Source organism: Adiantum capillus-veneris, chromosome 5, assembly GCF_014529385.1.
Source record: "Adiantum capillus-veneris isolate H3 chromosome 5, ASM1452938v2, whole genome shotgun sequence".
Classification (NCBI taxonomy): domain Eukaryota; kingdom Viridiplantae; phylum Streptophyta; class Polypodiopsida; order Polypodiales; family Pteridaceae; genus Adiantum; species Adiantum capillus-veneris.
In genome coordinates this window covers 4,289,234-4,302,011 of record NC_140935.1, presented here as the reverse complement: position 1 = coordinate 4,302,011, position 12,778 = coordinate 4,289,234, and the positions used below count along the sequence as shown (strand labels likewise).

The window sequence follows — 12,778 nt, the reverse complement described above, 5'->3', positions numbered from 1 at the left end:
GTTGGACTCAGCACTCAGAGAGAGGGTAGAGGCTCTCTGGACAGAGGGCTTGGATAGGCAGGATTCTCTTGCTGACAGAGTGGCCTCAGGCCTAGCTCAGATTAGCCATTTTTTTCTCTAGGAGTCTCTGGCTCACCGGGTTGCAACGAGAGAGGTGGAGCAGCGTCTGAGACGGGGGATTGCTTCGTTACAAAGGATGCAGGAGCAACATCCAAACAATCCTTGGTTGGAGGAGCAGTTATAGCAGGCTCGACAGGAGCTTGCTAGCACATAGAAGAGGCGACTTGAGTTTGATTTTCACCGACAGGCATCTCAGTTGACCCAGGTGGGCGACAGAGTGACTGGTGCTTTCTTTGAGGCAGTGGGACCTTGACACTCGAATGCCAATGTCAGTCAGTTGAGGAGGGCTGACGGGTCAGTTGCTTCTGAGCCCGAGGATATACGTGCAGTTGCTACTGACTTTTACCGTGAGTTATTGTCTGCAGAGCATCCAGCCAGAGCGTCGGGATGCATGCAGGGAGCAGGTTTGGGCAGAGATGCCTTGTCTTGTGACTAAGGAGACGTGTCAGAGGTTTGAGCTGCCACTTCAGCTTGAGGAGTTGCACACGGCTCTTAGGGCCCTCCCCCGTGGTAGCTGTCTAGGTGAGGATGGGTTGACTCCCAGTTTTTTCTTGGAGTACTGGGACCTGCTTGGCCCAGATCTCTGTAGTCCTTTTCAGTACATTTTACACACATGAGTTTTGCTTGACAGCATGAGTAAGGACCTGATCTACCTCATTCTCAAGGAGGGTGGCACCCCATCACCATCCTCAACTCAGCCTACAAAATTCTTGCCAAGGCTCTGACTTTGAGGATTCAACCACTTCTAGAGAGCCTTATACATGGGACCTAGACAGGTTTTGTCAAGGAACGTAGTATCCTTGACAACATCTTTACTTTTTGGGAGGCTTCTCCCCTGGCACGGCTCCGACGTTAGGACCTCGTGATTCTTCTTCTCGATTTTGAGAAGGCATACGATAGAGTTGGCTGGGACTTTCTAGAGGGCACTCTACGCACAATTGGCTTCTCAGATGCTTGGATCAGAGGGGTGTCAGCCTTGTACAGACAGGCTCATAGTCAAGTTCTTTTGGCAGCAGGTAGAGGTGATCCCTTCATGCTTACACGCTCGGTCAGACAGGGCTGTCCTCTTGCCCCCTTCCTCTTTCTGTTCTATACGGAGGCGATGAGCATGTTTTTGGTGTCGCAGCAGGTTGGTCTACAATGCTTAGCACTCCCTATTCGAGGAGAGGAGCTACTGGACGCTGAGTTTGCTGACGACTCAGCCTTGTACTTAGATGGCAAGGAGGCCAGCCTTCGCAGGTGAGAGCAGGCTCTGGAGACCTTCTGTTGTGCATCCGGCGCACTGATCAACTGGAGAAAGACAGTGGCTTTCTCGGTTTGTAGTGCTCTTGTGTCAGATTGGATGCCAGGAGAGGGTTTTAGATGGATTCCCCCAGGGACTGCAGTTCGGTACTTGTGCTGTCAGGTTGGTTTGGACTTGTCTCTCGAGCAGCAGATTGCTCCCCTTCTCCTGTCTATCAAGAGAAAGTTGTTACATTGGAGCTCAACACGGCTTTCTTTGGCTGGCAGAGTAGTAGTTGCCAACCAGGTGTTGTTGGCGACTATGTGGTACATCACTTCCTGCTGGATCTTCTCAAGGTTTGTATCAGCCAGGTAGAGAGGCTGATCAAGAACTTCCTTTCGTCAGGATGTGACACTCTGATAGCCCGAGCCAAGGTGGCTTGGCAGGACATCACTCTTCCTTGCTCACAGGGAGGGCTTGGGACCATTGATCCAGCACAACAGAGCAAAGCCCTTCTTGAGAAGTTCATTGTCAAAGGACTTCTTCCAGGTGAGGAGCACTGGAAGGAGTTCTTGTTGCAGAGGCTTCGTGCTAGGGTGCCTCTGGTAGGAGGCCCTTGGCAACCTTCGACCAGATGGATATTTATAGAGATGCACAGAGCTGGTTTCAACAGGAGATTGGAGGACCGCTTCGCTGTGAGTTTGCTTCGATCTTGGGAGCTCTTGCGGCGTGGCTTGGAGCAGAGAGTCTACGTGCACGGAGGAGCGCCTATGGAAGCCCCTCGTTTAGAACCCCATGGTTAGCACTCAGAGAGGCCACTTGGTTGGTAGTCGGCCTCATGTTTCTTGGGGTCCCATTGCAGCAGGTCCAACGCTCTCTCTAGGTGACTGGCTAGAGTTCACAGGTTTGTTAGAGGAGGTGCAGGGTCTCCAGCTACAGGGCATGAGTGTTAGGAATTGGATCGTGCTAGCTATGGTGGATGAAAGAGAAACATAGTGTCAATGCGTGAGTGTGTGTGTAAGCAAGGTTATCACTCAAGTGAATTAGGTTCCAAGATAGAATTTGCTTGGACTCATAAACACAATCTTGAGTATTGACTTAGCTTAGCACAAGCTCACCATGGACAACATGTAGTGCAAAATGAAGCTGTTTATTCATTCAAAATGAGCTTTAAGTAGCTCTACAGCCTTGCTTCATAGCATGTGGGATAAATCCACTCTCTTCTCCTTGACTCACTTTAGGACAAAGCTCACACTTTACAATGAGAGGGGTGCAGAGCATGTGTCAAGACATCTCAGAGTCACTTCCTGTTGAGTGACTCACGCCTCTCGAGCCAGTAGCACCCCGGTGGATGGGAGCGTTCACACGATCGGAGGTTCTCATCTTAGTCAGGGTTTGCTCAGAGACTGTCCCAATCCTTTTCTTCGAGCTTCAGCATGGGGGACGCCTACAGAAAGTTACAGTAGAGGCTCCACAGGTTGCAGAGTGCTGTTTTCAGAGGATCCGAGTAGTCGGCATTTGTGGGAGGACTTGTGTCATAGACCCTAACCCAGCAGCTCTTGAGACTGAACACTGGAGGCTGTGGGCTTGGGAGTGCTATCCATTGGCACGAGTACAGTGGGATCTTGGTGAGTGGCTATGGAGAGATCCCTTCTCTTCTGCAGACCATCCAGGAGTCCCTTTCTTTCAGTACACTGTTCGACTGGGACGTCATATACTAGTTGCACAGAGAGAGGCCCGCCCCGCTGCAACACCTCATTGGCAGGAGGAGGGTCTCACAATTGAGTTCTTGGCAGCCTTTTGGGAGAGGTTGTGGGACTCCAGACAGTCGAGGCGAGTCACCTTGTTTCAGTGGCTGGTCGCACACAGAGCTATAGCAGTTGGGAGCTGGCTACTGCATAGTGGTCTCTCGGCCGCATGTACAGCTTGTGACCATTTGATGGAGAGTCACCGTCACTGTCTTTGGGATTGTCCCTCGGCCCAGCAGGTGTGGCTACGAGTTCTTGGGCTGATGCCTGCTCTCTCCACGGCTCGACACTACACTTGGGGAGCAGCGGCTTGGTCCACCCTCACGGGCCTGGCTCTTCAGTTTGAGCTATCTTCCACCAGCAGGATAATAGTGATGCAGGAGGGGCGACCTACACTCCAGCCTGCTGCAGAGCTTACTCCATAGAAGTGGTGCAGTGAGAGAGAGGAGTGTTGGGAGCTCATCAGTGGCCTGACACTCTGGTTCATTTGGCGGGCCCGTTGCTTCTGCATCTTTGAGGCTCGCCTTGTGCCACTAGCAGAGACTGTTCGCGATTTTTGGCTAGAGCTGATCCATACTCTCAGAGGACAGCTTGAGGGACTCCAGGCCAGCTCCGACCGCATGCGGGAGCGTCGAGAGGCTTTCCTTCGACTTTGGCGTCCTGGGCCTTTTTACACCATGGTCCAGGGTGTACTCCGATGGCATTACCGACCACCTGTGTGGCTCTTCCCTCCCCCTATTTCTTGATTTAGCCCCATTGTACATATATTGGTTTTTTCATTGGGAGAGTCTCCCAGCATGGTTGTTGTAGCCCTCTCTTGAAGAGGTGGTTGTAGCCCTATGGGAAGTTTCAATAACTAATAGAAGATTTTTTTTTTCGGAAAAAAAAGTAGGTATTAGAGTAGACTTGCTTGCTTCTAACTGTACTGTAATTGTATCACGAATTGAAAGAATCCGAGGGGTGGTGCAGTGAGAGTAGTTTCATTGGTTTCCTTTGGGACCCACTTCTTTGTGATTATTGGCTGTTTCGTTGATGATGCTTGTTTGGGAACCCATGCTTGTCCCTGCTTCATTTGTGTTTGAAGAGACTTCTATGGGATCCACTGTAGCAGGGCTACAATGTCACTGGCATGGGACAAGCAGTTAGTTGCAGTTGAGCTTGAGTTCACACTGGGCGGACTCTCGTCTGGGCTGTGACTCTTGCCTGGGCTGTGACACGTGGCAAGTGTTACGGATGGTGGTCCAGTTCAGACCGTGGCCAAATCACCACCACGTCAGTTAGGAGATAGGCTTAGTTGGATTGGCATATCTGCCAACTGTTAGTGGCTCCTGGGAGATACATATGAGTGGTTGGTTCGAGTCGTCGGGTGCGCATCATTATCTACTTTTGTGTGGTGGGTCATCTGGAGTCTCTCATCAGGGCACGTTTGCACCATCCCTGCACAGTTGAGCCTCGACACTTGCACTGTACATATGATATCTAGGCTGGAGCTGAGTGGTGCTGCCATGCCAGAGTCTGTATCGGTTTCTTTGAGATTGTGGATGTTTGTGTTGTTCATGATCTGTTGAGTCATACTGTTGTTGTTCTGTTGTTCTTGTCTTCTATGTTTTCATTTTGTGAAGTGAGATATCACGCACATTGCACTGAGGAGCACCCACTACAGAGGGCACGACACATTATCTTCGCTACAGGTGCTCTCATTTTTGGCACGCCTAGTGGGACCTCAACAGAAGTCTCACTCCGTCGAAAGTCGAGTCGAGGAGCTACCTGGTTTCAATTCTCGGTATCACTCGGTTTGTTCGTTCGCATAGGTCTGAGCTTGGTCCCGTCTGGTTTTCCCTCAACTTGCTTAGTTTTCAACCTGTGTGTCTAGACCTGCTTGTCTAGTCTCTCGTCCTGGTCTAGCAGTCTCTAGGTTGGGTCTAGTCCTCTCTCGTCCAAGTCTAGCCAGGTTGGGTCTAGTCTCTCTGGTCCAGGTACACCCAAGTGGTCTAGTCACTCACGTTGGTCTAGTCTCTCTCGTCCAGGTCCAGCCAAGTGGTATAATCTCTCTCTCGCCTTGGTCTAGTGGCGATTGGACCAGTTTTCAGCAGGTTAAAGGTCTTCGTGCCCAAAGCTTGGGTGGGCTTTTGGTTACTGCATGACACACACAAGGAAATCAAAAGAGCGACAAAGCCCACTAGTAAGTCCTCTGAAGTATCACCAAAGGAAGGATCAACCCTTCGTGCCAAGTAGAAGTCCACCAGCCCCATTAACCCTACCTTCTCGACCTTCCCCTACAACTAGTCCCTCAACCAGTTCTACACCTCCCGAGTCACCCCCATCAATAAACTTCTCATCCCCTGTGTTACAACAAGCTCCAGTGCAACAAGCTCTTGCACAGACAACCATGGAGGAGCTCACAAGCGTTCTTGCTAAGATGAATATTAAGTTTCCGACTTTCAAGGGTCTCTCCACAAAGGATGCTGACGACCATGCCCAGAGGTTTGTTTCTCTTTGCAGAGGTCGTGGCCTCAACCGTGAATATGCCTACTTAGTACTCTTCCCATCTACCTTGGATGGCTTAGCTGACAAGTGGTACAGCCAGTTTGCAGAGAACCACTTTGCGACTTGGGCCACTTTACAACAGTTTTGTGAAGCTTTCTGACCAAGGGACTTTCAGGAGAAGGTCCTGGATGAGTTGTCAAACCTGATGCTCCAGCCAAATGAGACTTTTGTAGAGCTCATGACCAGAACAAACTCTCTGGTGGCCAAGCTTCCTCAGCAACCGAGTGAATTTATGGTTAAGAAGTGGGTGGAGAAGGCTCTTCCCAAAACTTCCTTGCAAAAACTCCGAGGGATCTCTGACCTGACGCCACATTGGAGGAGTTTGTCGCGGCTGCTACTAGGATAGAAGGAGCTAGGAAGCTGTTCACCAACTCCCGTCAGGTAGAGACTCCCTCAGTGTTTTTGGAAAGTCCTTCTAATCCGTTAACTTCTTTACGCAGGGAATTGGAAGCCCTAAAGTTACAGCGAGCTCTTCAAGAGGAGAGGTCCTTCTCTCTTAGACAGGAGAAGCCTCCACATCACGAGGCATTGGAACAGATCAAGCGCGAGCTAGAAGAGCTCAAGTCTCAGCAAGAGACTAAGGCTATGGTTTGGTGTAGCTCATGCCGCTCTCAAGGGCACCCTCCACATGAATGCCCCCTTTGGGTTTATTGCCACTTCTGTGAAAAGTCGGGACACGAGGACAAGCATTGCTACTACCTCAAGGGATGGGACAAATACAGCAGTGTCTTAGTCCTACTCTTAAACAAGAGCCACTACTTGCATCCAACATGGTTTCCCCCTATGGCCATCCAAACCACATGCCACCTTTGCTGACAGTCCCTCCTATGCAAGGTATGCAGAGCACTCCCTCCCAAAGCTTTTATCATACCCATGCTCCCTCATCACCTCAAAGCTTCTATGCTTCCACCTCCAACTCCATGCACTAGGAGCAAGGACCACCTCGCCCTTTGACTCGCCCATTCAATCGGCCCATTTTGTGCTACAGATGCGGGGAATATGGTCATTACCAAAGCAAATGTCCCTTGCCCAAATGGTCCCCTCCCTGCCGTCATTGCCCTGAAACGAAGGATCACTACTGTAAGGATTGCCCTAAACTTCCTGCATTCATGGCTTCGAACCCAAGTCAAGGCCAGAATGAGTTCACTTTTCCCATGCTCAATTTGATAGCAGTTAGCACCATTCCTCAGTTGCCCCCTTTTGTCCATGTGGTTACCCCTCAAGATAGATGCAGTTGGTCGAGGAGCCAACGGGCGTCCTCACTCGAGCCCAGAGACCCGCTCTCGGTCTTAGCATTCCCGCATGTTCAACTTCCCCACACATTCTCACAACAGTGGATACCCTGCCTTCAGCTGTTGACAAGCCATTACCCAGTGACAAGCAAGAATTCAAATCTTTGCTCTCCAATATTGATGAAGCGTTCTTGGAAGCAGTTTCTTATCTACAAAAGATCAAGGTCCGAGAGAAACCACTGGTAGAACAAGAGAAGCTTACGGCAGAGACAATCTTGAAGAACACCTTCCAACAAGTGTCCCTCTATGACATGCTGCGGCTACATGCAAGTTTTAGAAGTGACACCCTTGCAGTTATTCAATCACTTTACCCCGGAGCAAGTCCTAGTGGTGGGCACCTCCTAGTACAACCATCAGAGTCCTATATGATATCTCATCCCGTTGCTTCCCTCACTGATTATAGAAGCCCTCGTCTCAGCGTGTCCATCTTTGGGGGTGGCAATTCTCAGGAGTGATAGTGATAGTGGATGGTGGATTTGGCATCAACCTGATGGCCAAGTTCACTATGTTAGCTCTAGGTCTATAGCCTACTCGCCCTGCTCCCTTCACAATTACATTGGCCGACCAAGGGACAGTCTACCTAGTGGGCATAGTGGACAAAGTGCCTCTACAGGTACAAGACTTCAACTTTAACTTGGATTTTGTTGTGGTTCGTCTTCCCCACGTTGACGGAGGATTTCCCTTGCTCATCGGTAGACCATGGCTACGACATACTAAAGCACTGCATGATTGGGGAAATGACGCAAGGTAGATCATACTCCTAGCTTCCCAATGCAACCCATTCGCCTAGAAGGAGGCATGGCTCCTGTGGTGGAGTATAGTTCTTTGTCAATGGAAACCAATGCTCAGTTAGATCAGCCTACTCCACTTGACATGTCAGATGAAGATCTGCTGGAGTGGTTGGAAACTACCAAGTCTATGCCTTGCTATGGGGTCTTTTTTTCAATCTCTATCTCAAGAGGCATTCTCCTCTCCAAAGTTTCTACTGTAACTGAGCCTAGTAAGTCCCCTGAGCTAGCAACAGCAAGTGCGCCATTCGACCTAGCCGCCAGTAATAGCCTTCACCTCAACCCCGTCCGTGTCTGACTCTTCGACCAAGTCAAAGATATCATGCGTGTCTGCTATACTACCCTCCACCAAACCTACAGTGCAAATCTTCAGCAGTGCCCTTTCAACACCGTATAAAGAGTAGTCAATCACAATTGCTGCGGTCTGTGTAGACTCATTAGCAGATTGTTTTGAAAGCGCTGGGTGTCAAAATTCTGGGAAGTCAAGTGTGTGTACGACTATCTTTTACTCAGTCTATATTCTGCTCAGTCTGGCATTGCTATACCACCAAAAGTATTGCTTGCCCACACTGGGCAATAGCAGCTTTCGCTTCTCCACCAGAAACCCTATGCTCTATGAGCATACTTTGCAGTATCTTCCCCAATCACCTCGCCTCTCTCCCTCGCCCCTACCCACCCCCCAATTCCCCTCTCGCCCCTACCCACTCCCCACTTCCCCTCTCGCTCCTACCCTCTCACTCGTCCATATCTAGCCCCCTCGCCCCTATCTAGCCCAACCCCCTCACCCCTCCCCTACCTACCTCTTCCCCTCTAGAGTGAAGTCCGCGTATACGTAGAAGCCCCGAATGAATTTTCTGCGAGAATCAGTGATGTGCACGAATTGATCAGTCTTCAGTTTCTACTTTTTGGTCAGCTTACTTCATTGAGCCGGGGTCATTGCTTCTTCAGCATATCTTGAAAATATCAGCATTGCTTCATTGGTACTTCCTCCTAGGAACTCAAAATCTTCCCCAAACATCACCTTCTTCAGAGTGTACTGCGTTTTTCTTGGTGTTCCACTGTTCTCTCTAGTCTAGCTGTTCTATCTCACCGAGACGGTGCGTGGTCGTGTGGCCGGCAACCTGTAGCAGGGCTACAGTGTCACTGGCATGGGACAAGCAGTTAGTTGCAGTTGGGCTTGAGTTCACATTGGGCGGACTCTCGCTTGGGTTGTGACACAGAGCAAGTGTTACGGATAATGGTCTAGTGGACACCGTGGCCATATCACCCCCACCTCAGTTAGGAGATAGGCTTAGCTGGATTGGGATATCTGCCAATTGTTGGTGGCTCTTGGGAGATACATATGAGTGGTTGGTTCCAGTCGTCTTGTGCACATCATTACCTACTTTTTTGTGGTGATTCATCTGGAGTCTCTCATCAGAGTTGTACACAGCACGTTTGCACCATCCCTGCACAGTGGAGCCTCGACACCCCCAATGTAACTATGAGATCCGGGCTGAACTGAGTGTGTTGCCATGTCAGAGTCTGTATCGGTTTCTTTGAGTTTGTCGATGTTTCTGCTGTTCATGATCTGTTGAGTCATACTGTTGTTGCTTTGTTGTTCTTGTCTTCTGTGTTTTCATTTTGTGGAGTGAGATATCACGCACATTGCATTGAGGAGCACCCACTACAGAGGGCACAACACATTATCTCCGCTACCCGTGTCTTTGTGTGAGTCCGCAAAACAGTCTTTGCTTCGGCCCTTGTACGCTTGGTTAGGGACGGGATTCAGACTTTGGGATTTGATACATTAACCGTTTCAGAATCCAAATAAACTCCTGACCTCTTTGTGCTTGAATCAACTTCTATGGAACCCAAATCTGAGTTGCAAAAGCTTGTGACTGTGTAATTTTCTTAGCCATTCTTGCACATTTCGAATGTTTTACTTTTGGTGTTGGATCTTGTGATTTTTCATCAGATATCTTCATCTTCTTGATCCATACCTACTTTTGGCCGAATTGGCTCTTTGGTATCCAGATTTGTTGAACTTTTTGGTTCTGACTTGTTCTTTTCTTTTGGCCTTCTATGGTTGTTACAGAAGCTGCTAGTGATAGTGATGACTTGAGTCTCTCGTAGGGGATGTCATAAGAATCATCACTGTCGCTACTATCCTCAGCAAAGTAAGGTCGAATTCTGGCACTTTCCCTTGGTGGTTTGTTGGTTATAGAAAGTTACTATCTGTTTGCTCTTGGATTGTTGTTTCTAGGAGGAATTTTCTAGCCCATTTATTAGAACGTTGTGAGCTCGTTGACACAGCCGTCTTCTTCTTGGTTGAGTCTTTTCTTCCTGTATAGGAGCCACGTATGAGGATGCTTGTTTGGTTGCGTCACCATTGGGGATTTTGGAATCCACTTTTGATGCACTTTACTCTTGTAGCAGTGACATTGGTTGCTAGATCTTTGATTTGGATAATCGTAAAACCGTGCATTAGTTAAGGTTTCGTTCATGTCACTTGCTGGGTTGTCCAGATTTCCATAGTCGGTATCTTCTTGAAGCTCCAAGTGTTCTACAGAGTCAAAGAACTCATCTTCTTCTTTGTTTGCTAATTCGCAACATTCCTTTGTTTGCTTTTCATTTTGGGAAATTGTCGGTGTCTGGTTCTCTTCGTTTTCTTGGATCACACTCATTGCAAACGAAGAGAACCAGACATCGACAATTTCCCGAAATAAAAAGCAAACAAAAAAATGTTGCGAATTAGCAGACAAAGAAGAAGACGAGTTCTATGACTCCGTAGAACACTTGGAGCTTCAAGAAGATACCGACTATGGAAATCTGGACAACACAGCAGGTGACATGAACGAAACCTTAACTAATGCATGGTTTGATGATTATCCAAATCAAAGATCCATTTTCATTACAAAAATTCGTTGTTGGATCGTCTTGAATAGCGCACACATCCCGAGTAGCCAAGATGTATTCCCATGCTAATGATTCTAATGCTTCTTCAGGAAATGGTTTTGGGATATAATCCTTATCTTCGATCGCTCTTTCTAGGATACATTCCTCTCGCTTTAAGCTTCTGCATTGCGAAGCTCCATATATCCATAGTTCTTTAGGCTTACCTAACCATGTTGGAAGTTCTGATCCTGCTATCGTAGCGGAATCAAACTCCTCCACAGGGGTTCTGTTCGCGTCCTTGTAACTATGGTCCTTTAGATTTATTCTTGTCGTGGTTTCCATGTGTCTCAAGTAGATATGGTCAAAGAAACTGAGTGAAGTCATAGGCGAAGAAGTCCCACCTACGACAAATGTCAAAGCTCGTAAGTCCACGAGAAACTTCTGCAAAGGAATACGTTTGCACCTGAAGGGGGTTACGTAAGAAAGGTTGTCCCTCTCTCGCCAAGCGACTCGTGGTAAAAGCGTTGCCAAGAGATCTCCTAGCAGTCCAGAAAGGTCCTACCCCATGGATCGGCTGTGGGGTAGGAATGGGAGGAGAGGAGGATGCCCCCGGGGGGGGGGGGGGTAGTGCGGGATGGAGGGGCGGGGAGCAGCGGAAGGAGAGGGGGGAGACGTGGAGGAGGAAGAGGACGGGGGGAGAGGGGCGGAAGGAAACTCCAGGGGAGGAGGGACTGTCGAAAGAGAGACTAAGGTGAAGGGAGGAGCGGGGATCTCGTCCACCAGGGAACCGTTTCGACCCACTGTTGCTAAGCTGGAGCCTGGTGACCACCCGGAGGGCTAGGCGGGCGTGGTGGCCCCTGTCGATGCCGAGTCCCGACCACGAACCTGTTGCCAGCCCTCCTCTGCCTAAGCCCCAAGCTCGAAGGGTGAGGCTGCCTGAGTACCATGTGACTGTCTGCTGCTGCTAGCAGTCCTAGTAGGCTGGGACTAAGCCTGAGGTGAAGGTCGGGGCCTCCTCCGTGGACAGGCCTTCGCAAGATGGCCCATTTGGGACGAATGAAACACTGATTTGGAAGCGACAGGGCAGCGCGAGGGGGGAGCTGAGGAGATAGGAGCAATGGCGATGGCGAGCGCGAGTGAGAGCAGCAGCAGCGAGCCCTCCGTGTTCCCCATGGCCACCTAATTGGTGCACCACGTGTTGGGAACGACGAAGAGAACTCGTGGCAACCAGCTAGGAACCTCCTCCTCGGCCCACCCCAGGAGGAGGATGCACTCGAGTGTCCAAGGGCGAGAGCCCTAGCAACGTGAACACCAGGTGAGCACAAGGTGTCCCTCACTACCTTAAGTTTGAGAAAACTGGCTAGGGCAAATACAGAGAGTTAACAAGGAAGAATATTAAAGCGGTGAGTTTTGTATGGCAAAGCTGAAAAACATATGCGGTCTGTTAAGGACACTTGTAAAACAAGATATTCTTTATAGGCGTTAAATTACAAAAAACAGAACCTTGCAGGCTAGTTTTTGTTTGATTCATTGTTGCTGATGTCATCTTTTGCCAATCCTGACAAGGTTTTTTGTCTTTGCAGGTATTGTTGTATGCTTGTCACCATGATACCTCATCACATCCTTGGCTTAAATGGATGTATAGAATCATTGTCATAGGCCAAGCCCTTTCTTGGTGGCATGTCCACCCCTGCAATGCCAAGCAAGCTTAGTCAGCTTTTCAGGCACGAAAATGTCATTTTTTTCTGGTTGCCATGAGATCTTGAAGTCCCTTTTTAGATATGTTTCGGGGTTTTTCTACAACGATGGCGGACAAGATACAGATGGTTTGCGTTACTTTTCTTGCAAAGAAGATTTTCTTTATTAGTTATCTATAATGATGTCCTGTATTCAGATTCTTTTTGGGGATGCATTATCCTCTACTGCATTTGTGAATTTTGATTTCAAACTTTGTTTTATTGCCAAAAAGAAGAATGAACACCCTAGCATAAATCTCATGAGCAATTGACATAGTAGACTAATTGTCATTCAAGACTAATAGCTATATGTACATAGGACTCGCTATTATTTGCCTAAAATTGCACTATCCGAGCCGTGTTTTTATAGTACTATCAAGTTCTCTTATGCAATCCAACGTGCAACCTGGGAGTTTGCAGATAGGGGTAAGCAGCTCTTCACACTATT

The 12,778-nt window shown here is 48.8% G+C and overlaps 1 long non-coding RNA gene across 1 annotated transcript in view; it reads left to right on the top strand.

The window, feature by feature from the left end:
* LOC147456806 (uncharacterized) overlaps positions 1 to 12,460 on the top strand; it is a 97,272-nt gene extending 84,812 nt beyond the window's left edge. Inside the window, exon 4 of the long non-coding RNA XR_015188264.1 lies at positions 12,178 to 12,460. This is a non-coding gene — a long non-coding RNA (uncharacterized LOC147456806). The remainder of the gene's footprint in view (positions 1 to 12,177) is intronic.
* Positions 12,461 to 12,778: the final 318 nt, after the last annotated feature.